Source organism: Vidua macroura, chromosome 7 (genome assembly GCF_024509145.1).
Source record: "Vidua macroura isolate BioBank_ID:100142 chromosome 7, ASM2450914v1, whole genome shotgun sequence".
NCBI classification, from domain to species: Eukaryota; Metazoa; Chordata; class Aves; order Passeriformes; family Viduidae; genus Vidua; species Vidua macroura.
In genome coordinates, this window is record NC_071577.1 from 19,130,300 (window position 1) to 19,156,571 (window position 26,272).

Sequence of the window (26,272 nt, forward strand, 5' to 3'; positions counted from 1 at the left end):
CCTGAAAGCTGTTGCTGGTGACTGGAAGGGCAGCATGGATGGAGCTGGGCTGGGAGGTGCTGCAAGCAGTTGGTGTTCAGGCAGGATACAGAGACTGATTTGTTGTGAGTGCTGTGAATGCAGCAATTGCTTTTGGAAAGCAAGAGGAAGGATTACTGGGGAGACATCTGATTGACAGATTGGTAGCTTTCCAGTGACAGAATGAGGGGCACTGAAGTATTTGGGGAGAAAGAGTGGGCCCACCACAGAGAAAATGCAATGCGTTGATGTTGCTTCTGATTATGAAGACGGAGAATTGCATCTTGAAGAGTTGACAGAGGTGTTGAAAAACTATTGTTGCGTCCCCTAAACTTACATTTGTCTTTGTTCCCTGCTTTGGCCTTTTCCTCTGCCACCATTCCCAGCTACCACTGCAGTTCAGTGTCATTGTCACTTAGCTCTGAAGTTTGGGTAATTTAGGAACATGGGTTCTGTTACACCAACAAAAGTCTTCCTCTCATTTCCATACACAGGCATATTTTTCTGTTGTGATAGAACTGTGGTAGATTGCCAGTTTCTACTAGTCCTTGCTGGTAGAGGACACTGGCTCAGGGCAATCAGGTACACTTCAATAAAGCAGTGTACTTGAGCTCAGGTAGTCCTCCTTGATTTCTGAGTTCTGACACCAACTGCTGGTGGTTCTGTACTGATCTGCTCTCTCCATAACTCCAGTTCCTAATCTGTAATGCATTGCCCATGCTGTTTGGATATGATATTGGCTATACATAAGTTTTTGCCTCAGTGGTTATTCAAGTCTGAGCACCAGAGTAAAATAACACAGTTGGTAGCGATTGCAACATCCCTTCAGTTGTGTTGGCCCCTTTAATGTCCCCATTTGCATTGCTAAATAATTTTATCATTGATAAGAGAGAGTAGTTATTGATTGGAATAGAAGCAATAATGCTGTCCTCGCTGTATCTATTTAATTTGTAGGTTATTTCTGCTATTTCAGTTTCCCAAGTTTATGTGTAGAAAGATGCTGTTGACTTCATATATCCAGCAGAAGATTTGATTTATTGTGAAATAATTTTTAGAAACTCATGGTAGCAATCTCTTCAGGTCATCTACCCTGTCATCCTCAAGCTTTCTTTCAGTATCTTTATGGAACTATTCAGACCTTATTTTGCTTTAAAATAATCTCTAGTTAATTGCAATTCATTTTCCTGTGTAATACTCTTCAAGCTTTTGCAGTTTGTGCAGATCTCCAGAACCAGAATTCTCCCTGCAGCCAAAATCCTGGAGCATGTTCATTATTTCTGTGCTGAAAGCGCTTCACTAATTTTGCTGTATTACAGCAGGGAACCTTTAAGTTTATTTGCTTTTATACCTGGCTTTGCACAGTTGTGTTCATTCATAAATGTGGAAACTCACTTCTCTTACTTCCTAAAGTGTACATATAATTCTTCCACTGGAAACTGTGCAAACTGCCTGGATATTTTTACCTCTTTAAGGAAACTACCTCTCTTAAACACACTGATCTCATATGATAGATTCTCTAGGGCTGTTACTGCTCTTTATTCTTGTGGTTAACTTTGAAGAAAAATTGCTTCAAGTCAATGGGTCAGAGTCTTTGGATTGGCAGAGCCCTGTCAAGTACAAATAGCAATGGTCCTGAGGAACTCCTTGCCACAGAATATCCTGAACACCAAAATTATTAGTGAGTTTTTAAAGTGATTAGATAAATTCATAGATATTTGAGCTATTTTGTAAAAATTAAATTAAGTGATCCTGAGAAAACATTCAATACAGCCAGTCCATAAACATCTGGTTACTGGAAATGAGGTTAATAGAGCTGAGGAGAAACTACTCTGCACACATCTTAGATTTTTTACTTTCTTCCTAAAGAACCAGAGCTGTCAGAGAGGAAGTACAGATGCAGGAGGATATCTGTCCTAACCCAGTTTATACTATCAGGCAACGTTTGTGGCCTTTGTGGATTCTTGTAAGATCATATTTACAAATAGGCTAATCAAAGATACATTAAAACTGACCCAAAGTATCCTAAAAAAAATTACAAGAGTTGCTACAGTATTATGTCTGTATTGACATGTTCAGTATTATGAACATGCACAGTTGAGTTACTGCACTTGCAGCAACAGCAGAGTCTCAATAATAGAACTGGCTCCCAGTCATTATGGGATCTCCCATCAGGAACTGGTTCAAAGGTCCCCAGGAAATGAGAGACTTTGCCTCCTCAGAGCTACAGTAATCTCTAACCCATCAGCATATGGGAAGAGTCCGGCCATGCGCTTTCAGCTCACTTTAATCACACAAAGACCCAACCATCTACTATTGCTTTTTCATAATCTGCTTTAATTGTCATTGATTTGTATGTTCAGGATGTGCCCTGAGCTAACTGAAGCACTTTGTCTGTGTTTGTGGCTGACTGCCTGTGTTGCAGTCCTCGAACTGCTCTCCTTGGGGTCCCTGATGAAACCTTTTTCTGGGCAACACCTCTGTGTTTCCCAGTCAGGGTCTTGCTTGCAGCACAAGGATTACCTGAGGCAAGTCCCTTCTGCACAGGTTTAATTGTCACATTCTTACCCTCTTCCTGGCTTCCATTCCTCGCAGTCATCCACACTTGAAACAATGAATGAACATATTTTAACAAGATAAACGGGCAAACAGATATTTAATCAATTATGCAGGAAAAATTTATCAGTGAGAACAATCTGGATAACCACAACCCACAAAAATCACATTTTATCAAAAGGACATGGTTGCAATGAAAGAAATAGTGTTTAATTACTTGAACTCTGTGAAGTGACTACTCCAGTGGAGACTCTAATGTGATCAAGAAACCATTTAACACATGTAGGTATCTTTCACCTTGAAAGATACATTTTAAATTTAATTTACAATTTTAATTTACAATTTACATTTGAATTTACAGTTAATCTTCTGGGCATTCTAATAATACAGTCTGTTTTTTAGTAATAAATTTGCTGTGTTTTAAACATTATTCGGTACTTTGCTGATTTAATAAATGAGGTAAGCTAACTGGACAAAATTTCCATGGAAAGAAAGGATGGGTCAAAAGGACAGAAAGGGTGATTTCTTCTAAATGTCACATGTCATGGTGAGCAGGCACATATTGGGCTCATTGATCATACTTCTACCACCTGGAAGGAAGTGTCATTGTCTCTGCTACATCTTTAGTAAGGATGTTGTGCCTTGCACAACACAGGCAGCCTGCAGCAAAGATCCAAACCAGACAAGAAGATGGGTGGGTTAGTTGAGTGAAATGATTGGGATTCAGTTTGAGTAAGCTGAGGTGCTACTGGGAATTTTGATGCGACCTCCTCATTTTGATCACCTACAGTGCCACCCCTGTGGTGACAGACAATTCCCTGCTTGGGGCAGCTGGGCTGGTTTGTGTCTCCATGTGGAGAGCTGGGTTTTAACCTGAGGCTGAGGTTCAAGAGAGGGAGCCATTACATCAGCAAGTGGGACCAAGGGTAACCCGCATCTCAAGAGGGACTGTGACTGCCACAGGCACCTTCTCCTGAGAAACAGAGCTGGGACAGCTTGGGGTCTGGAACATCATCATCTGTGGCACCAGAAAACCTTAGTAAGTATTTCAGCTTACCAAAAGTCCGCAGTAAATATTAAATAATGCAGCTTGATTTTATTTCTGCCAGTAATGGCAACATAACAAAATAAAGGAAACACTAAGAAAATGGAAAAATTAATTTGATTTTTTGAGTACCTATCTCTTAAAACAATTTTAGTTACTCTCAATGATGAAGAAATAAAAAGTACAGAATACACAATGTCTTCTTAGATTAGTAGAAAATATTTTGTATTTCACTTGTACAGACAAAATTTAAATATTGGGGGAAATTTACAGGAAAAAAGGCACAGAAAAAAAGTAGAATTGGCTGTGTAGAAGTTTTTCTCAGGAGAATATTCCTTTAAAAGAGAAAGAATCATCTTTTGGGAATGGTCAAGAGCAGTCACTTCCAATATTTTGCAATTTCTAAGTCTTTATCACCTGATAGAATTGTGGCCACTCATGATGGGAATAGAGCTTGCTGATGAAAGAGCTTGCTTGTCTTTGCTGCCTCTTGCAGCAGGTCTTTACATAGTCTCTGGATTCTCAGTGGTTACCAGAAGCTGTTTAGCCATTGTTGTAGCTAAATGCAGTGTGGCCCCAGTGCAGGGGAGTGGGATTCTGGGAATGCTTTAAGCCCCTCCCATGTATGTGATTTTATAACTGAGCTTCGCTGTATCTGTTTAGTGCCACAAAATATTGGCAGCGGCGGCAGCAGCAGCAGCAGCAACAAAATCCTACCAAATTTGTGTGGTCCAAATCCTTGTGGCTGCAGAAAATCCTGCAGGAAAGGGTAAGGATACTCTACTAGAGTAAATTCCACACTAGATTTGGAGACTTTTCACAGGCACTTCTGTTGTAAACTGGGAGGAGACTTGGCAGATGGAAAGTTCTCTCTTTCCAATACCTTTCAGGATGAGGCTTTGTGGGAGTTCTCCAATAGGAAAAAAAAGATTACCGAGACTACTTAAGCTGCTTTTATTTTCCCATGAAATGCTAAGGGCACAGGGTTTGCTGTGTAATGACTAAATGCCTCAGACACTTACCTATATATTTACATTCCACTTTGAAACACAATGGTGGTGTACAAAGGCAAGTCCATAACCTTGGCAGACAGAGCTGCTCAAGAACTGAAAAAAAATGGTGCTTAAAAATATCCTTTTTTTGTCCAATGCTGCAATCAATATTTTTTTAATATCTCCAATAATGACTTAGTAGACCTCAAAAGCACTACTCCAATGAGCCTAAGGGGAAAAGAACATTACTTTGCAAAGCATTTTCTCTGATTATTCAAAGTACTGCTGTGGCTGTGGTGTAAGCACAAAGAATTTGGCAATTCAGAACTTTTGTTTGGATCTACTGACATTGTCACCCATTATCATGGATAGCCTGCCAAGGACATTAATTCAGTCTTCCTTAGGAGGAGCTAAGTAGTCACAGATAATCCTCAGTGTATAAAACATTTCTTAAAGTGTCTATATTTTGTTCTGTACCTTAAGTTTATTTTGATGAGTCATTTCTGCAAGCCAAACTAGACACATGACTCAAATGTTACCTGGTCTTTACTGTGGTTGTACTTGCTTGTACCAGCCTGAGTTCTAGTTCTCTATGTTCCAGAGGAAGTTACAACTGTGAAAAAAGATGCAGATGCCCAAAAATCCTTAATCTCTATATTCTAAGGCTTTTCAGATGCATTGTCAAATCCTGCCAGTGTAACTTGATCCACCCCCACTGAAATAATTTGAAAGTTACTGCTTCTGTATTGCTCCAAATCTGTGGGATGGCAGGGGACCCAAACAAAAGCAAAACCCAAAACACTACCACCACCTCAAAATATCTAGTTATCTCAATTTTTAAACTTAGCTCCCCTTAACTCCAGGAGCACCATTTGTGGATGAAGAAGAGGGTTTCCCTTGTAGCCAGGAAAGTGAGAATAATTTCAAAGAATCTCTTTGAAAAAATTTCAAATCAGTTATAGAAAATAAATGGTGTTCGTTAAACTGGAACACAACAGGAGCTTTATCTGCACGTTCAAAGGCAGGATTTGTATCCTAATCTGTATTTGTCTATCAGTATGTCCTGGACAATTCAGACCATTAATTTACTTTGAAGGAGAACTTACTAAATTTATATGCTACTTTGGCATGCACTTTTCTGAGCTGGTATTCTCAGTGTACCCCCTCCCATGAAGATTATTGATAATACCCGAAAAGAGATTGCATTCCTTTGAAATGTAATTGAGTTTTTTTGAGTTACTAGACATTTAGAGCATGAAAAACTCTCAATATGTTGTCAGTAGGTGACCATCATCTCAGAAGTGCAGTAACCCTTTTTCTGTCCAGAAAAGCTTGAAAAAGAAAAGCTTGTTGGCTTTTGCAGCATGCCATCAACAGGAATACAGAGTATCTGCAACAAATTATTTTGTAAACAAGCAACTAATCAGGAATTATTTCCTTGTGTTATAGTACAATAACTTCCAATAATGAATTTATTCAAAAAGGCAGTTGTCTGTTTACAGATACTTCATGAACTGAAAAAGTGTTAAACCAAATTTTTATGAAATATTAATGTACTACAGCATCTGACGTTGCTATGTTATTGCACTGTTTTGAATATAATTTAGAGATATGTGAGAAATAATGGAAACAATATATTAATTCCAAATTCTGTAGGCCTATTCTGCATCCGAGAAAGCCCGTTAATGGTTCCCTGCCATATGGATGAGAATAGATCTATCCCCTCCCTGTTCTTTTTTATAGTAAATTGAAGACCAAGCTAAGAAAAGATGTTAGAAGACCCTACAGTAAAGATCTCTTACATCGTCAGGTTACAGATTCTAAGTGGGGCGTCTGACATTTTCAAGAGATTCCTCTCTTTGCTTGGGTTTATAGGCTGGCCTTCCACATCCCTTGAGTACAGCTGGAGTTTTTAGTTCATGCAAAAATCATGTATGGGTCTGCTTTTTACAGAGGCATCCATCCTGAAATTCATGCATGTAAGCTTTTGATTTACAAGTGAAAAATAAATTAACTTGTAAGCATGTAGGTGTACATTTGCCTTTGTAAAAATCTGCCTCTATAGGTTTCACTTAGCATGGTGACCATTTTAAGCTGTCTGTAATTAATCTGCCATGGAAATTAATTGTTTATTTATTATATAAGTATGCCTTTTAATAAAACTACTTTGTGCAAACCTAATTGCTACTATAGTAATATAGCATAACAGTTCCTCACATAAATACATGATTATTATGTACAGTCACTTATCTGTGAACGAGCTCTGCTACTACTTTCCTTAATTAACGATACAAAGGGCTCCTTCATCTTTGCATATTCCCTAGCTAGGACATTGATACTCATTATTTCCTAAGTCCAAACACTGAAACTGTGTCAAGAATGCATCTATCACCAGATGGGTACTTATAGTCAGCGGAATTTTCCACTGCGTCAGCAAATTCAGCAATTTGCAATTTCTGTATGTCTGACGTGCTTTTATTGGTGAAGATCACTTTCAAATACCAAGATCATGAGACTGATTCCTTGGTTAGTCTCTTCAGCAGTCGAATGTAATGATAGTAATTAACAGCCTGTGATTAGGAGCCACTCTAGAAACTCTTTGAATGTTAATTTGCTTCAACTAATATGCAGCACTTCTGTGTAATGAGAACTATGCTATATGTTCATGTGAAATCAAATTATTTTCCAGCATTTAATCATACAAATGATTCTCAGTTAATCACTTGAACAGTAAACCTCAATGTTCTAATACATGACATTTTTCATTCGATGTATTACAAATACAGGTGATGGCATGGTGAATCAAGTAACATTTCTTCAAAATAGGTCAAGAACACACCATGTATGTCACATAGTAACCAAGGCAATCTCATTTTATCATTTTGAAGCAAGGCGTTTTCAACCTTTCCTTATCCTCCACTTTTTGGTTCTTTATCCTCTCACTTTCCTTGGTGTGCTTTTCCATATGACACCTGGAGCGTGTCCTTGAATTGCTCTTCCTCTTTTTCAGACTGTAGATTCCCAGAAAAACTGAACCAGTTGCACTTTGGTGCACTTGAAGAGGGTTGTAAGGAAGCAAGGCAGAATGAGCTCACCTTGCCAGCAGACAGGAGAGATGAAAAAACCACAGTGGAATTAGGTATTAACCATGGGAGTTGCTGCATTCCTTTTTGTGTTTTACATCTGCAAAGGCAAACCATACTGTTGAGAATAACCAAATTATTCCTTAGCTGAAGGAGTCAAACACATTTGAAAAAAAATATGCTCATTACCTAAGCATGAACTTGAGAGAAAAGGCTTTCTCTCGTCTTCTGGCTGGTTGGGCAAATACGCATTGTGAGCAGTGACACTACAGATCTGGGACTTTCTTCTTCTAGAAATCTATACTAACCAGAGCCCCCTGCATCAGCATCATCCCACTGTGGACCCTGAGGCCATAACCTTCTCACTGCAATTCTGTTGTCTAGTTCAATTCAAAACTGGGAGAAAGGAATAAAAGAGGATTATTTGAGAGAAATATTTGAGGTTATTTTTAATTTACTTTTTAAAATTCAATTTTTCAATATCTAAGGACTTGCTGGCTTGTTCCTCCCCATTCTGGATACTTTGTCTTCTAGCAACCTTACTCTAGGCATCTTTTTATTCAGATCTTTCTCATGACAGTAACACAGTTCTTCACCTTGAAGAACTGCAGCAAAATCCAGTCCTGGAGTGAGTATAATAAACAATGACTGTAGCTGCAGTTGAGGCGTGTATTAGCCCTAAATGCCTTAAGAAATCTCCTGAATTTATTGTAATTTGACTGTTGGATGAAATTTTTCCCCTTGGAACTTAGAGCCAAAAGCAAATCCTATGGCAACCACACAGACTCTTTTATTACTCCCAGTACCCTTGGTGTTGCACAGGAAACTGCATCTGACACTTCTTGCAGTGTCTGATGCCCTGTTTGGGATACAGTGAGTGGAGCTCACATATCTGATTCTGCAAGCTGGCATCTGCCAGTAAGGACAGGTTTGCAGCTTATTTTAGCATTGTTCACCCAACACAATAAAGAGGGGATTTTGAAAGTCAGCATTCCTGAGGATAGGTAGAATGAAGGGGAATGGTTCTAATCTAATTGTAAATGCCCTGTTTTTAAAACCCTTCTTGTCAATAAATCTTTCCATTAACAGACATTCTGGCAGCCCACAGCACAGTCAAATCAGGAGCCCAGCTCCAATTATGATATTATATTTCCATTATTCAGTGCATTAAAAAAATGTAGAAAATTACATTGAATTTAAAAATGTGTTCAGTCTTCAGAAGCTTGTTTTGGTAGAAGTACTGAGAACTTCTCAGTCTGTGATGTATTTTCACCATTCTGCCTTTCACATTGCACTTAACACCTAAAAAACGACCTGTTCAGAAACTATCTACAGACTGAGCACAGGCTTGAGAGTAGGAGATTTTGAGCTACAATTATGTTTTTGCAGCCAAGTTGCTGTGTGTGCTTAAGCAGATCATTTTCCAAATATACAGTGAAGGAACTAATGTTTCTCCATCCCAGCAATTAATAATGGTGGATTATAACTAGTTAATATTTTTAAGCATTTGGAATTGCCTACAAAGATGTAAGTAGAATCATTTTTCCCACAATATTGCTTCTATCACTACAAACACAGACATGGAAGTTGAGCTGAGTTCTTTTTCTAACAACTTTTGTGTTGACTTTTTGGTTGCTGTCCAGTTTTCTTCAAACTGCTGTCAGTCTTAGGCAGGTAAAGGGTATTCTTAGCTTTCTATTTCTTTGCTGCTCCCATGTCCCCCTGAATCTGCCTCCATTTCTTTAATGTTGGACTATGCAGAGTATTGTGACCCCTCTGGATATTGAGAACTGGTACCATGTATAGCTTATTAAGACAAGGTTTGACTGACTGGGCCACACTCAGGTAACTTGGTGTTAAATCTAACTCTTTAAAAAAACCCAAAAACCAGTTTGTGAGGTAGGTTATCTCATACTCTTTCCACTTCTTTCTTATTTTAATTTATTTCTTCTGTTCAAAATCTTTTTATTGAAGCAGGAAGCTCCATCTACTTGTGGCAGCTTTCCTCCAATGCTACCATGAGATTCACTAGTGATGTTCTATAAATGCCAGCCAAAATCTATCTGCAAGAACATCTGCTCAACAGTGCAAACCTGATGTAATTACCAACCATCATCTTTTATCCTCCTGCTGGGGCAACTGCTCCAAAGATGACTTTTTGCCCTGAACTAAAAAGAAACTTGCTGTTATGTACAAAATCTGCCACAGAAATCTAATATGGCTTATACACAAATTCTAATAGAATCTTTCAGCTACAAGAGATAATAAATTCCCAAGTAGCATGAGTCTTGTGGAAATACTTAAAATTTTTTATGTTCATATTGGCTGCATCTGCTTCATACATTGTTGTTCTGTGAGAGAATTTTTAAGGGGTGGCAATAATTATACAAAATAACTCTTTTCAAGAAATATATAATCACAAAAAGGATGTTGCAGATGCTCAAATTTGACTGTAATTAAGTTATAACAGGATGTCATTTATGTGTGTGTGTAAACAGGTGATAGATATGAGGAGATGGATATTCTGTACGAATGAATATACACAATAAGTATATACTATATTTGTTTGTAGGAAAACCACCAATTCCCACACTATATTGTACTAATGCCAGATAAATGTTGCAGAAATCTTTGATATACAGCCCATACCTGTCAGCAGCTTTTTTGTGACTACGAACTGATACCTTCCTCTCTGGGAATTGTTTCCGACATTGCAAACCTCCAAGGACTTTCAATTAATTACAGAATTCTCTCTCAAGCAATCTGATAGAGAAAAGCTTCCATTTTCCTTGCGCTGTAGAACTGACTTCCAGAAGGGCCATCTACCTTGGTGTTCAGTTTCACATCCAGAGTCTCTGGCTGACCTTTCAGTCAGTGGAAGTGTAATGTGCATCCTAAGTGTAAAACTCTGATAACCCCAGCACAGGAAATGTTATAATTACAGGGTCATACATTTCTCAAACAACATTGGTTTTACCTCATTCCTTGGGTAGAGCATCCAATTTTGATTGCACCTGCATAACCTTGTACCTCAGCTATTTTGGGGAAATCACCTCACCTACAGTTTGCCAGTTATACTCATAAAAACAGGCAGGGAAACCTGGACTGCAGAAATACAAACCAACATTATTTGATGTGTAAATGTAACATGCACAGGATGAGGTTTCCACTGGATTTCTAAATAAAAACGTTTACAAACCACAGCTTAACTTCTGGCAGAGCATCATGTCAGCATTGCCTGCCTGCCTAAGAATATGTGCCTGTGGGACCCAAGGCAAGAGCTCCTTGTTCAGCAACCTCTCTGCTTCTATTACTTTATGACTTCCAGACTTGTATTCTAGTTCCTGGAGATTTTGATCATCCCTTAGATCTTTGGTGGGATGATGTCTGCATAGCTGCAGCAGGTAGGGCTGTGCTAAAATGGGCTATTTTCATCATTTTAGCAATGTCCCAGACACAAGTGGGGATTCGTTCTCAGAGGTAGCAGAGGCAGGTAAATATTGGCACTAAGGGGCATTGCTTTTGATATATATGTATTTCCATGCAGAATGGTGGGTTTTGCACATTGTCTGTTATATTCTGATCTTGAGTTACTCCTAATCAACCTGTTTTCAGTACTGAGGTGCACAGGGCTGCACTGTGCTGCACCAGCAAAGAACTTTTGTCAATGATGGTGACTTAATTAAATTCTTCAAAGACATCTACAGTGACATTTATTCACCTCTTCACGCAGTTGCCCCAGACTTTTTGTTAAACCTGTTGATATTTTTATTTCTCTGGATAGCCTTCCTATTGCTGCATGTCTGTAGTTTATCATCTGAGGAAAGAAGCAATTGCAATGACAGAACTAGACCTTGTTATGCTATGAGTAATATTACATACAGTCCAGCACTTCTGGAGGGAATCTTGAATGCTGGTGTTTTATATACATGATAAACAAGGAGAATTTGGTTTGTATATGAGATAATTTATGGTATAGGCTGCTTCACATGCAGCTGCTGCTGTGCTGTTCTTTCATGCCAAGATTCATTACCCTTAATGGGTTGGCTAACATCTCTGGGACTTCTCTGAAGGTCTGTTAAAGAGACCTAAAAGAAAAGGATACAGATTTTAGCTTCACATGTTTTTCATAAATGTTTTAGACATTTGGAGCATGTCATTAAAATTTTTCAAAAGGAACAGAAGGAAAGCATATTACTAAGTATTTTCTTCTTCCTACTAATTTTTGAGTAATTAATTTTGGGTAATGAATTTTCTGCCTATTGAAGCATATTTTGCCTGTTGTTCTTTGCCTGTTGATTAACAAAGAACTAGGTTATTATATTGCTCAGTAGAGGCAGCTTTGAGTAGCACTCTGTATCTATTACATATAAACCTACCTCCCTAAAATTGTGGTTTGTGCTTGTGGAGTAAGGATATAAAATGGAGGTAAACGCCTATTGGATTAGAATGGCATTTTCTAGATCCACTTGGCAATTCTTTTGCAGAGGGATAAATTATAGGGGAAGGGTAAACTGGGATATTCGGGCTGTAAGTACCAGTACAGTGCTTTTAGAGTTCTAATACATACATCAAATTTTTATGATGCACTCCCTTCCTGAGAGAAGTCTCAGGTATATAACAATTTTTCTGGAGGGGAAAAAAACCCCCATATAACAGCCCTGCTTTTCTAATTTTGGATCCACAAAAGACTCTTGTTGTGAATGACTGGTACCAGTGGAAGCCAAAATAAACCTCTATGACTCCAAGAACAAAGCATCAGAGCATTTTAAAAACCGGCTTATTTCTGCGCTGGCCTCATCACACTGCTGGTTTGGTGCCTGGGAGCCACAAGCTGCTGATGGCTGGAGCTGGAGCTGGAGCCACGCTGGCCTGCAGAGTCACCCAGGTACATTTCTGAAGGAAAAATGCTGTCTCATCTCAGCTGAGTTTAGTGCTCTCTACACACACAGTTTTCCCCTCTGTTAACAGTTTCCCACCCAAGAGGGGAAGGTGAGGTCCTCACAGCCCAGCTGTGATGCAGTTTTGGCTCCAGCAGCAGGAAGCACAGAAAGGCTGCACTGCTCCACTGCAGTAGAACCAGGGAATGCAGAGCCCCTTGGCTGGGATGCTGCAAAGGGGGTGGGGGAGATGCCCAGGCTGCCCTTACAGCACTGCTGGCTTTCCTGCCCACAAGTGGTACATGTAGGCAACAGGAGGAGTAATGGATGTAAGATGTGTAGGAATCGAATGTTTCCTTTCTGTTGTCCCTTCTGGTACAGTGGCTCTGCTGGCACAAAGCCCTTTCCCTGAGGCTGTTGTCAATGTAGTGTGACTGAACCTATTGCAAATCCCAGCTGGATGTCACCTTCAGGATCTGTACCTGTAATGCTCTTTGCATCTGGAGCAAACAAAATGCTCCACCCCTTAGAGGCACTTCGTGTTCTCTGCTCATTTGTCTTGCATAGGGAAGTTCCTACTTTCCCAAGGAAGTGGTGGTGTGTAACATTTCTTCAAACACATAATCCTGAATGTGCACCTGCCAGGCCTTCATCATGGGTTCATCTGCGGTCAGTTACAACAACCTGAACCTTTCTTGAAATTAATCAAACCAAACCAGGTCCTCTCTTAACAGCTAATCCAACTCTTTGGAACACAGATACAGGTTTCAGGCAATTTTTCAGTGCTTACTTAATTGCCCATTCCATCCACTTTGACAATAGACTGTAGTAAAAATACTAATTATAATTCTTACCGTTTTAATCTGAGAGAGTAATTAGCATTAAAAAGGTGCGCATACCATATTTCCCCAAGGCTGAGGTCAGGAATTACTGGAAATACAAAATCAAGTTCTACTCTTACAAAATTTCCAGACTAATGTTATTTAGATACACTCAGTTGCAATTTACAGATTTTTATATTAAAAAGCTAGGTCGGTTGCAATGTATGAGATTTGGATTTTACTAAAAAAAACCCAAAAAGGTACATTTCAAAATTAATTATGCATGCTTGTAAGTATGTGTAAGTGAACATCCTTAAAATCTATACACAGATTAGATTTATAAAGTAAAATTCAATAGTATTTTACAAAGCAATAAAAATACTTGTAGATTCTCATGAAAAACATCAATATATTTTAGTTTTAATAATGACAATGTTTAATAAATGAGATCCAGTTATCAGCTTCATGGATACTGCAACATAAAATCTTTTCTTGCATATCTATGCATTTAATCTTTATTTTTTACCAGTCTTCTCAATTTGCTTTTACTATTTGTCAATTTTTTTTGTTTGATTTTTTTTTTTGTTTGCTTTTTTTTACAATAGACCTTGGCAAATTGTTTTACTCTTTTTTCTTTGTATTTCAGGATGAGTAGTTTCATGCAGAAAGGTTATTTATTTTTGTGAGCATGTCTGGCAAGGAAATGGGTGTAGCTTGTTTCAGTGATTTTTGCATAGAGTACAACATAATTATTTTTATATCTCTTGGCTGAAAAAGAATCTTGCAATCATTGGTCCTTGAGAGCTGTTGTCTTGGTATTTTCCTGTATTTATTCTGGAAATGCAATCAATGCAAACAGATATAAAATAATCCAGTTTATTTCACTGGATCCTCTCTTGCTTATACCAGACTACTAGCTTTTACCTATTTCTTAACATCAAATAGTGACACAGCACTTAAAGGAAAAATTTATTTTTCAGAGATGAGGTTGTCTTTTTGTCCAGGCTCCATGGGGTACAACTGCCCTAGAAGTGGGTATCACTGATTCTGTGTACCTTTTATGTGACCTTCAGATTAGCATAGAAGTTATTCCCCTTTGCTACAATCACCACCTTTGAAGAATCTCCCCATTTGATTCCTTCTCCTCTGCGCTGTGAAGAGGCGCTCATAGCTGCAGAGTGGCCAGACATCTGCATGTGGTTATGTAAGTACAAAGTATCTGGAGTGAATGTTGCCATGTGGGATTGGTGGTGGGTTTTAAAATGTACCCAGGTGCTGAAGCAGGAGGTGTTTGTTACTGCCCATTTAGCAAAGCACTGGCAGGACCCCTGTCGACCTTCTGTGTGTGACAGTTGGAGAGCCCCTGCTGTAAATGAGGATCAGCCTCTTCAATTGTTTTTTCCCTTGCCTTGGTGCTGTATTTGGGAGAATGCATTAAGTTAAATCTTGTATTGGCTCACTCAGCTGGTGCCACTCTGCCTCCCCAGAGCCAGAAGGACAAGCGGACAAGTCGTTTTCTGCTTTATTAAGAGATTTGAAGGTCAGAGCATCAAAATGGTAATTTCAATCAGAGCCAGTCTGGTTGCTCAGCAGACTAGCAGAGCTACTGTAGGTTGCAGATCTTAATGCATGCAGAGACTGTGATCTAATTCTGAGCACTGCTTCTTGGGTCAGATCTGGTTGAGTCAAATCGTGATGCACCAGCCCAGCGGGTCGCTCCTGAGAGGCTGCCTCCCACCTATGTGGCAGCAAATAAAATACAAAGAAGAAAGGAAATGGAGACCGTGCTTTGCTGAACAAGCACAAATTTCTGCTTTAAGGATTAGCACTTAGAAAATAATCCACTGTTTCCTTTAGTGTAATCTCAGCAGACATACTAAATTCAGTGTCAAAGCCTTTGCAGATACTGTCAAGTACCAGACATAGGCACTCCTTCCAAATGGATGGGAGTAGAAAGCAGGGACTGGAAGAAGGAGAATAGATTAATTTCCTATTGTCTCTCAATTAATCCTTGTAGTGCCAATTGGCATGATGTTAACTACAACAGGAGATATTGTTAGGAAGTCACATTTTTATCCAAAAAGGAGAGAGGGATTGCAATGGCTTGTTTTCAGGTGTAAATATAACACTTTTTCCTGACAGTATAATAACTAATGAGGATTTGTAGGCCCTTGAAGGAATAGCAGTCTTTTTTTAAACAAATATACATGGGTTTTTAGACCCTCACTACAGCCCTCCCTGGATGCCCAGCCCCAGCACACTAACAATAGCAGAAACAGCAATTATATAGCAACTGTGAGTAACATTCTTCAGACACCGTGGGTACTGTATTAGGAGAAAAAAAACCCCAAGCAAATAAATTAGGAAAATGAAAGTATAGCACAGCACTTAATCACGTAGCTGTCTCATTTAAATCAGTGGGTTGACTCATTTTTGTGTAATTATGTGTGTTTTTAAGACATGCTTGGTATGTCATGAGACTGTGTAATCTTATAATTGCAGCTATTCATTTCCCTTATGTTTGCCCTACCTATGGAAGAAGGAATGCTCCAGTTCTGCTGGTCATGGGTAGCTGGAGCATAAGGTGTGGACTTGTTAGCAGGGGCTGGTAAGCACTGCAATAGGATGCACAACCACAGAGTCTTAGTTAAAAAATAACTGCTTATTGCTGAAGAGATGGTAAACTACAGAAGTTGCTTGACTCCAGTGATACTACAGCAACCCTGCAGTAGACAATGAAAGTGGCAGGGTAAATGGCTTCTGCCACCTTCCATGTACTCTGAAAAAGTTGAAACCACTAGAAGCCAGAGCAGGTAGGCATAACTATAAATGGGGAGCTCTGGTGAAGATGGAGTGCAGGTGGTGGGAGAACAGTAGTAAAATGATGTGGTTTATGTTACTGGTGTCCCGTCTTTTATTTACTTTAGTCTGCTGGCAGGATGTTTTTCTGTAAACATTACCACAAAACACTTAAACAGGAATAAAGTAACTTTTATTGAAGGAATTTAAAAGTAGTCCCTGGAAAACATGTAAGAAACACCATGTGGACTCCACATCTTCTTCAAAGTAGAGTGAACACAGCAGGAATCTGCTACTGTCACCAAAACCAAATCAAAATTGCACCATTTAATATTTATATAATTTAAAGTACAAATCCAGTTTGCTGCCTGAAAGTACCTCTCATGACAGCAAAAAGCTCATCTTCTCAATCTTGTAATAACATCAAATTAATCCTGTAGTTTCAGCATAAACTAGCAACATCAGGAAAAGAAGGTTTACCACATATTGCAAAATACAAGTTTCCATTCTTTAAACTAATTAGAGAGGCAGCCAGTAGCACCACTATGGTTCTGCCAGCATTTCCACAATAAAAACCCCTTTTCAGAGCTTTATAACTTGGCTGTAAAAAATTAGCTTCAGGCTGAAGCTTGGCATACTGTGGTTCACCCCAGCAGCAAATCAAGCTGTGCATGTGGTTATGTGTGTGGTTTGTTGATTGTTTCCTAAATACAAATCTTAATTAAAATTAATTTTGCCACTTCTTGGAAGACAATGATAAAATAAACAAAATTTTAAATAAACAGAGCTACATTATTTGGCAGGCTCTTGCAGCAAGTTGTTAAGAATATGGAAGTTTGAGGTTCAAAGACTACAGACTTGTGATGCTTTTTTGTTTGAAATTAAACCATCAAGGGAAGTTTGAAAACAGGTTATTACACTTGCATGATGAACTTATTTCACAGGGTGTGATTGACTGCATGAAAACCAAGTAGCTTTGACAGAAAAATTCCGCACAAAAGCAGCTCACATGAGGGCACATAGTCCCTGATGCCCTTGGAACAGCTGCAGCAAAGGGAGGATCTGTGTTCCCTGAGTTGCAGGACTGTCCAGGCCCTTAAATACTCATGTGGAGCAGCCATCAGTGCCATTCTCCACTTTGCATGTAGCAGTGACAATGCCAGCCTTTCCCAGAGATCAAACTGAGTCATCTCTTCCAGTTGTGGGTGGCAAACTGCTGTCTGTTGAATTTCCATATTATGGATGATTTCAGTGCATTATTAGTTCATAAGTGTTCACATAACTCGTTATATTCACACATTTTGCAGTGAGCTGACCAGCATAAATAATCTTGACTGTAAATGTTTCTGTTCCAACTTCACTGTGGTCTGTAAGAATGCCCAAGAAGTCATGTCACTAATATGCACCTGGAAACACTGCATTATGGACAGAGAAGTGGAAGCATTTGAAAGCAAATCAGAAAGACTGGTAAGAGGAGCAAAGCTAACTAATTCTTTTTTCAGGGGAGCTTCTTACTTTTAATACAGTTGGATGTTTTATTATTTTTCTTCAGCATTTTAAAAAGTTAATAATAATTGATTGATAAATAAAAATAGGTAAAAATATGCAAGCCTTGGAAGGTAAATTTGCTTCTTCCAAAGAAGCAAAGAGAAAGACTCTAAAAACACATAAGAGATGGAGAGTGTCATCAATATGCAGTAACATGCTCTCCAAATCATTCTTCAATATAAGTGTCACGAGGAAAACTAACAATCCACATCCAGTATTCCTCGATCAATGAACAGTTGAAGATGAAAATTAATATTATAGAGTAGAATAACCAATTATAAGCCAATTCAAAAGTCTATTCATCATGGACTCATTTTTGCAATGGGTGGATGAGACTTGAAAGGGAGAAAAGTGAGTGAGTAAGCAGCACTGAGCCAACTCACTAGGTTCCCAAGCACAGAGCTTTGTCACTCCCCCAAAACAGAGTTTATGGCTGATGAACAGTGAAATATTTGGGCTCAGCCCATCTCCCCAACTATAGAGAGTCAGCTAAGAGCTGCCTCTCGTGCAGACGTAGGCTCAGGCTCTCCATTAGGTCAACAAAATTTTGTTCCAGCTTTAATTTTCTCCCAGAGTAGCTGCCAGGATATCCTTGAACACATAAACCCAATTAAGCCAACCTAAACTGATCATTAGGCTTTCAAGTATGTGTCTGCTGAAATTTTATAAGGCTGTAGTCTGCTTAAAGTTTCACCTCCTGCAGCCACTTGCAGTTGACCCTGGGAGTCCACTGAAGTAACAGACAGAGACTCCTAAATTTCTGGGAGAGTCTTTGAGTTGTCTCAGAATTAGAGAAGCTGCCCAGATCACTGAGGCTCACAGGAGAATTGTTCCAAATTTCTGCTTTACTCCTTTACTCCTTCCAGCTGCTGAGCTAGCACCCACTCAGAACAGCTGTTGTGACTCTGACCTGACCTACACTTGTGGGCAACCCAAGAGTGTGGAAGTGGAAAAGCACATGAAGCAGATGTAGTAGATAGGTATGTGCCTCTCCAGGCACCAATTGTCACCTTGTGGACTGGTTTAAATTTTCTGATCATTATCAGGCTGTGACCATGGAGATTTCACATGGATTTACTTTCCACTGGGTACTAGCAAGCGCTAGTACCCAGTGGAAAGTAAACAAAACCTAGTGCTTAGTGTCCCACTTCATCTCCCCACCCCAGTTCCAGCATATATAGGAAACTCACTTGCACACAAACACCTCTAGCTCTCCAGAACATGCTGGCCGAGTTAAGCAATAATACCAAATAAACTGAATTTCTTGAATGAAGAGGGTATGCATGGCTCCCTAAATCTGCCGCTTTCCACTGACCTTACTCAGTCAGCTTTGTGACCATGTTGTCAGAAGCCAGTTTCACTGATCCAAGCTAAGAAATCAACATCAGTTCTGCTCATCTGAGCTTTGTTCTCTTGCAAGATTAGTTAATACTTAAATAGACTGCAGGGATGGGTGAGCAGACATATTGGAGAGCAGCTAGAGGGATTTTATACACAGCCATGGGCCAACCCCAAGGCTACAGCCAATCTCTGTCCATCCTCACACTCACTTTTCCCTGCCTTATTAGACATTGTGAGCATCCTCTCTCTAAGTGCTGCATTTCTTCATCCTTTAGTAAGTCTTCTGTGATAGTACGTATCTCATGTACAGTTTTGCTTAAGAGGTGTTTGCTTCCTTTGATTCCCTTCTGGGAGTACTCAACAGCTGTCTGGCTTAAGTCCTGCTTTCTTAAACTTGGGGATGTGCTGACTAAACTACATGATGAGCCAAATGCAGTCAAAAACATGTAAGAACTTTATTTAACATATCTCACTAGGAAAAAAAAAGATTTTTACATGCAAAAATGAATGTATTATAGTAGAGGAACATAATAACATAATCTTTAGATCAGTAGGACTGTCAGGCCTACTTCAGGATATCCATGCTATTGTGCTGTCATTGCCTAGGACTGTACGGCCTCTACAGCTTCATGTGCTTAATAAGCAATTCCCAATATTTAAAGATATCCTTTGCCTATTTGGAATCCCTCTGCTTGTACTGTTTTTTTCTGAAAGGCGCTGTCTGGCTCCTTTTTCCCGGCAGTTTTGATTTCTGTATTTCTAAAAGAATCTCCTTTATGATTTCTGCAACATTGCACACAACCCAACTGAACAGGAATCCAAGGGCTGCTGCCGGTGACTGCTGAGAACACAGGAGGGTGAAGGAAGACAAAACTCTGGTTAGATCCTGCTTAATTCCAGCTGCTGAAAGAAATATATACAGAAATCAGAGGTGAGGCTGAAATCAGAGGTGGTGTAAGAGGTAAATCAGGACAAGCACCTGTACCATAACTAGTCTGAATTAAATGATCAAAACTAAAGATGGAATCAGGTATAATGAAAAGGGAAATACAGCAAATGTTAGTAAAAAATGTGTACCTCAGGCTGAACTTGACCAACCTCATATATACTGGGTTGTTACGTTATGACTTCTGTCACTGCCTGTGATTGGTCTTGTACCATGGCAGGGGTTGAAAAAAAAAAGGAAGGATGAGTGGTAGTTTTTCAAATGTATATTTTTGTATTTTAAAAAAATCCATAATGATATTAATAAAAGTCTAAAATTTAAAAATAATTTAAAATAATGATATGGAGGTTATATGTGTATATTTGTAAGTAATATGACTGTAGTTAATAATAATACCTACAGTACTACACTTAGCTATTATTTCCTTGGCTTCCTCCCTTAAACTAAAGCCAGCTTGGTGGTTTGTACCATTGTGGCAGCCAACAGGAAAGAGCAGTGAACATCTCATCACAGTATTGGCACTTACTGCCTTTGCTGAAACCGTGCATGATTGCATTGTCTAGAGGGCCATCGCAAGTTTCCCTTCTGTGTTCTCCAAACACTCCCAGGCCATGGAACAGTGGCAGGAACAGTGACTTCCAAGGAAATCAGAATGTTGTACTAGTGATGAATTTGGTCCTTTGTAAGAAGAGACTGATACCCTTCTTTCCCCCCTCTCTCTCCAGCAGGAAATTCTTCTTTCCAATCCAATGATTCATTCAGATCTCTTAATCTTTTTGTGTGAAGCTCTCAGTCTCACAATGAAGAACAAAAGCTAAATTCTACAAAACAACATAAAGGAGATGCCAGTTTTGATTAGGCTATTTAACACACTTTCCCATGTATGTTAATGTTCTATGTGCATCATGCATGCAGCTAAAGGAGTAGATAGAAAAATAGGCTGGGAAATGGAAGAAAATGAAGTTCATAGCAATGATTGTTTCCCCAAACAGAAAGACTGGGAATTTCTTCTTTCTTTTACTCCAGAAGAGTTGCCCTCTCCAACTCTATCTGACAACTTTCTGCTAACTCCCACTGTTTTAGTTTTCAGCTTGCTTTTGTTACCCTGTTCACAGGCAAGGAAAGCAAACAGAAAAGACTGGAAAGCAGTTAGATGAGTACCTGGCAGTATTTCATGAGAAGCATAACCTAGAGAGCAATAGCAATCTAAATAAGGTGGAACTTCTCTTAGTGCTTGTTTCAAGGACAGTGTGGCAGTTCCATACTTGCCATGTATGCTTTGCAGTTTATGTGTAAATGTAAACTTTTTCCCCTTGGTATCATCCCACAAAGAAACATAATAATGGAAAAAAGTTTGAGGGAAATACTTGTAAATTATAAAATTCATATGCATCCAGTGACATGTTTTATATAAAGATTTTTGAAGCAGCCTTTTTACTCTCATGTGTGAGAAAGGCAAAATTATTTTTTTCATAACCAGTAACTATACAGACAGTTATGCTGGAATGGGGAGGGACAAACAAACCTAATGATGACAGACCTGTACAGAAAGCTTTAGTATGCCAGATCTTATTACAGAGCAGTGGGAGGCCTTGTACGCTACCTATCAGCTCTATAGGGACCTCCATATTTAAAATGATAAAAAAAATGTGATTTGAAAAACCCCTCATGGGCAGCCTTCAAAGGCACAGACAGGTTCTGACTGGATTAACATTTATTGACTATTTAAGCCTGCTTTTTTTGCTTCAGGACAGAGATACATGAGTTTAATTGCAGAGGTTGTTCTGCCAACTGATTACTAGAGTGGCAACCAAAGCTTTACTAATCGGTCCTTCATTAAAGAAAAGTCTCTATTACAAAACAAATTAAGCATGCTCTGATCCCAACCCGCAGGTCCAATGGCATTACAGCAAAGTTTAGGCTGTGAGAGCACTGAAAAACTTATTAAGGTTTAGCGCTGAGATAGCACTTTTGTATTGATTTTACAATACACAGGTATTATGATTTATGGAGTGCTAGTGTCACTCTAACAAGCTGAAGGACACACAATATCATCTCCAACATCATTAAAATTCAGAAGCCTCTAGAACTAACTCATCAACCACTGTGCATTGTCACAGGCTATAGAGCTCTACTCCAGTTGGAAAATGCCGCGAGTTTCCCGGACAGTTGTCTCCGGAATAATTAAATTTAGGAAAAAAAGGGGGGTAAGGGGAAGAGACAGAATTCAAACTCTGCGTATGTTTTAAAACCCGTCCGTGAATGTGTAGTTCTATGTTTGCAGGCACTGCTCTTCACCATTGCTTGTTCGAGCCGGGCTGCTCCGGCTGCTGCCCGCTCTAAGGCGCCGCAGAGCGCCAGGGCTCCTTGGGTGATGCAAACCCAACGGGGACCGCCGGCCGCTGTTCCGCCTCGGTCTGCATCCCGAATGCTTTCTTTTCCCGAAGTTTGGGTGCGCACCGCACCCCAGCCCTCCGCCCAGGCGGTCGCTCTCGCCCTTTTCACGGAAAAAGCCAACACCCGGCGATTCCGCATCGCGCTCACTTCCGCCCGATGTAAACAGAACGCGGCGCCGCCACCTGCAGCTGCTCAGCACCCCCAGCCCGTGACGGCCGGCCCGGCCGCGGCTGCAGCGGGAGCGGGCGGGCCCCGGCCCGGCCCGGCGGCCCCTCAGCCCCGCGGCCCCTCAGCGCCGGGCCTTCCGCGGTGCGCGCGCGCCCCCTGTCGGCGGCCGCGCGCAAGGGCGGGCCGGGGCCGCGGGCGGGCGCGATCCCGGCGGGGCGAGATCCTGTCCGGGCGCGATCCTGTCCGGGCGCGATCCCGTCCGGGCGCGATCCCGGCGGGGCGCGATCCCGGCGGGGCGCGATCCTGTCCGGGCGCGATCCTGTCCGGGCGCGATCCTGTCCGGGCGCGATCCCGGCCGGGCTGCCCCTCACACGGCAGCGCGCCCGGTGCGCGCCCGCCGGCCCATGCCTCCTGTGCCCCGCTCCTGAGCTCCTAAAGCCGGTTTCGTGTGCCACAACTGCTGGGGGAACGCAGAAAAGGCGTAATTCTGCCTTTCTTCTAGCGATCGCCAAGCGCCCACAATTTTATAACTGAGATGACAATAGTACCTGTAGCATTGAGTGTGCCTGGGCTAGCAAAGGACTTTGTCCTGGCAAGATCCCGTTTTCCTGTGCCACGCTGCACTAAGTAGTCACAGTTTGTAAATTCTGCCGACAGGAATCCTCAAGCCCGGCTGTCTTATGTGCTACTCTTCATACACCAATGGCACTTACATCAGCGCTACCAAATCACTTAAAAAGGAGATGCAGGAACAACAGTTTGAACCACCTGGGTATAAAATCCATTTGTTTTTACTGAGGCAGTGTAGGGTGCCAGGTATTGTATTCTAAACATTTCCATTCTTTAACTCAGTGATCACTGGATAGCTCTTATTTCCTACCTCAATTCATGAAAATTGTTATATTTCTATTAGATTTGCTATATGACTATAATCAAGTATAGAAACATACATTCTACCACCACTTTTGTGTGCAGGTCCCCTTACAAGCTGAGTAAATGTTTCGTGTGAAAGGACTTTAAAGTCAGACAGTTGGGTAGCTAAACTTATTAGAAAGCAGCCTTATCTGAGGCGTTCCAAAGTCCTAAATTGACAGAGTCTCGAGATGTGCCCCATATTTCTGTTTGGCATATATTGACTATTTTTTTCCTCCTAGATTTTGAAATATCTAAATATTTTTATCTTTGAGTATGCTTGAAAATGTCATTTAAAGTTCTAAAATACTTCCTAAATTATTTTTCTGACTAACATTAAACTGGATCACTTTAATCTTAAATCTTAAATTATCTCTAAAGATCTTCAGATTTACATCTTACACCAATATGAGTCTTAATTCAGTTGGGAGAGGCTCTTAATCTCAAATTTCAGAAGTGTCATCAGCATAAACAAGATCAGGATCAGCCCATAATAGGTGAGTAACAAATGTAAATGACTGAATGAAAACCCACACAAAAGTACATATTAGCATTTCTGTCTGCTGAGAATTCAATACCCTCCTCTTTTGGATCCCTTACAAATCTATTAAGACTCAAGCAGTTCTGCAAAATGATACTCCAGTATGTACAGCTGAGTAACAGCTAAAAGTATAAATTATTTTAAGTCTTCTTAAAATTATTATAATGTATATATCAAAAATGGAACATTTTCAAAACTTGTGTAAATATGTATTAGAAAAAGACACATTAGAGTGGTAGAAGTTGTTTATATTTTTGTTGCTTATGTTTTTAATGGTGTATTATTTCTAAGGAAGGATGAAAAGGCTTTTCTTTCCAGTATAGCCAAAGATGCCTGATTGCAAAATTCAATCAGTCCTAAAATTAAAATTAGGAGGCTGGATCAGCATGAAAGCAATTGTGTTATAACTCAGTGTTAAGATGTTATTGATAGAAAAGCTAATGCAATACATTTTCTTCTGTCACACGTTTCTGGCCCAAAGCAATTTGCCAACCGGCAAACCTCCTCAGCATAAACACCGGGGAGCCCCCGCTGGGTCCTGGAAATCCCGCTTGTCTGCAAGTGCACAATATACAAGGCAAATCTCCATAAAGCTCAGTGCCACAGTTGAATACAAACACTCCTAAGGTCCTGCTGTGACTTGGCATACCCCGCTGGACAGCTGGAAACTGAGAGGAAAGGAGCTGCTGCCAATAACGGGTTACAGGGGATTGTTGGTGCAAAGTTTCCTGGAAACAGGCAGTGACTGACATTATTATTTTGTTGGAGGATACTGATGTGAAATATAAGATATATGCAATGATACACAGTTGCATTTGATAAATATCTGACAGGATATACAGTAAAACAGCACCTTTTTTATATGATCCCTGTGCTTTGGCTAGGAATTAAACCCTGAGAAAAACAAACAGAACTTGTCTCAACCCTACGTTTTACCCAGCATAATTCTGGATATCAGATATTGCCCTAAATGTCTTTTTATTATGTGTATCAAAAAGATTTAGTATGCTAAGGGTCATGAATGTGTATCTAACACCCCTGCAGCTGCAGTTTACTGTAGATAGATTACATACAGTCACTCTTTCATTTTTTTCCTTGGAACCACTTGCAATGAATTGCTACCGGTGATCATTAAAAAAAGATTGCTCTTTTTATGTAGCTTGAATATATGAAATGCTACTTATCTGCACTCTGATGTGAAGAATGCTTCAAAGAAAATTCAAAGATGGAAATGAAAGAGCTAAACTAGGGATTGGCATACACGATCATCATTAGTCTAATGTAATATAATCTTTAAGGTAAAGAAGCTACATTTTCTAAACCTGAATAAAACCCCAGCATTCTCTATGTGTTATAATAAATTAATGCAATAAAAACAGGTACACTTATCCTGTAAAGAAGCTTATTAAGCAGACTGCTAGTGCTGCAAAATTCAGCATACAGTAAACAATACTTTTTTTGTTAGAATAATGACTTACAGTTTATTCTTTTATACTGTGTAGCACTTGGGGACCACATCCATTTACCAAAATAATACCAAATTAGTACTGCAAATATTGAAATCAGACCTTTCAGACTAACCAGTGGCCTAATTTTCTCTTCAATCTGCTCTTAATCTCAATTCATCAATAACACTGCCTTATTATAGGACTTTGACAGTGAGCTAGAGCTTTTGATAAATTATACATCTCAAGCCAGATTTAAAATTTGAAGCTCAAGTGCTAATTATCTGTACAGGCCTAGTTAATAACGAGATTTCTTGTTAAGTATCTGATCACAGCATGGGCATCATTTGTCAAGAACCTCAAGTCTACCTTGGAGACTAGCTCTTCGAATTCTCCCTTGCCTACCATATGTAAAATTGGGATCTTTGTTTCTATAATAACCTTTTATTAGGAAGCTGACATAATGATTAAGTTCACTGTAGACACATACAATGAGTTAGACAATTACCCTTGCTGCTTTAAACTACTCAGGCTCCTAGCAAGACAAAATAATTAATATTGAATTTTAATTTGATGTGTTCCACATTTAAACCCCAATTTGCAAAGTACACCTGGAAGGCTGCCGCTGTTTCCTTGCAGTTTGTGCTGATGAAATAAAAGCTCCTGCAGTTTGAATGTAAAAGCACAGAAGGCATGATGCACCACAATCACTTCTCAGTGGAGCAAAGAATTTTCGAGCATTAATGGGAAAGGTAATTACCTAGGTCTAACTTTATAGCCTTT

The 26,272-nt window shown here is 39.8% G+C and overlaps 2 long non-coding RNA genes across 2 annotated transcripts; one reads left to right on the forward strand and one right to left on the reverse strand.

The window, feature by feature from the left end:
* Window positions 1–19,511: 19,511 nt before the first annotated feature.
* On the reverse strand, window positions 19,512–22,663 carry LOC128810119 (uncharacterized). Its single transcript, XR_008437943.1, has 2 exons — window positions 22,571–22,663; window positions 19,512–20,847 (listed from the first exon to the last, which is right to left on the reverse strand). It is a non-coding gene; the product is annotated as an uncharacterized LOC128810119 (long non-coding RNA).
* A 661-nt stretch (window positions 22,664–23,324) lies between these two features.
* Window positions 23,325–24,944, forward strand: LOC128810379 (uncharacterized). Its single transcript, XR_008438028.1, has 3 exons — window positions 23,325–23,407; window positions 23,885–24,000; window positions 24,526–24,944. It is a non-coding gene; the product is annotated as an uncharacterized LOC128810379 (long non-coding RNA).
* The last annotated feature ends 1,328 nt before the right edge of the window (window positions 24,945–26,272 follow it).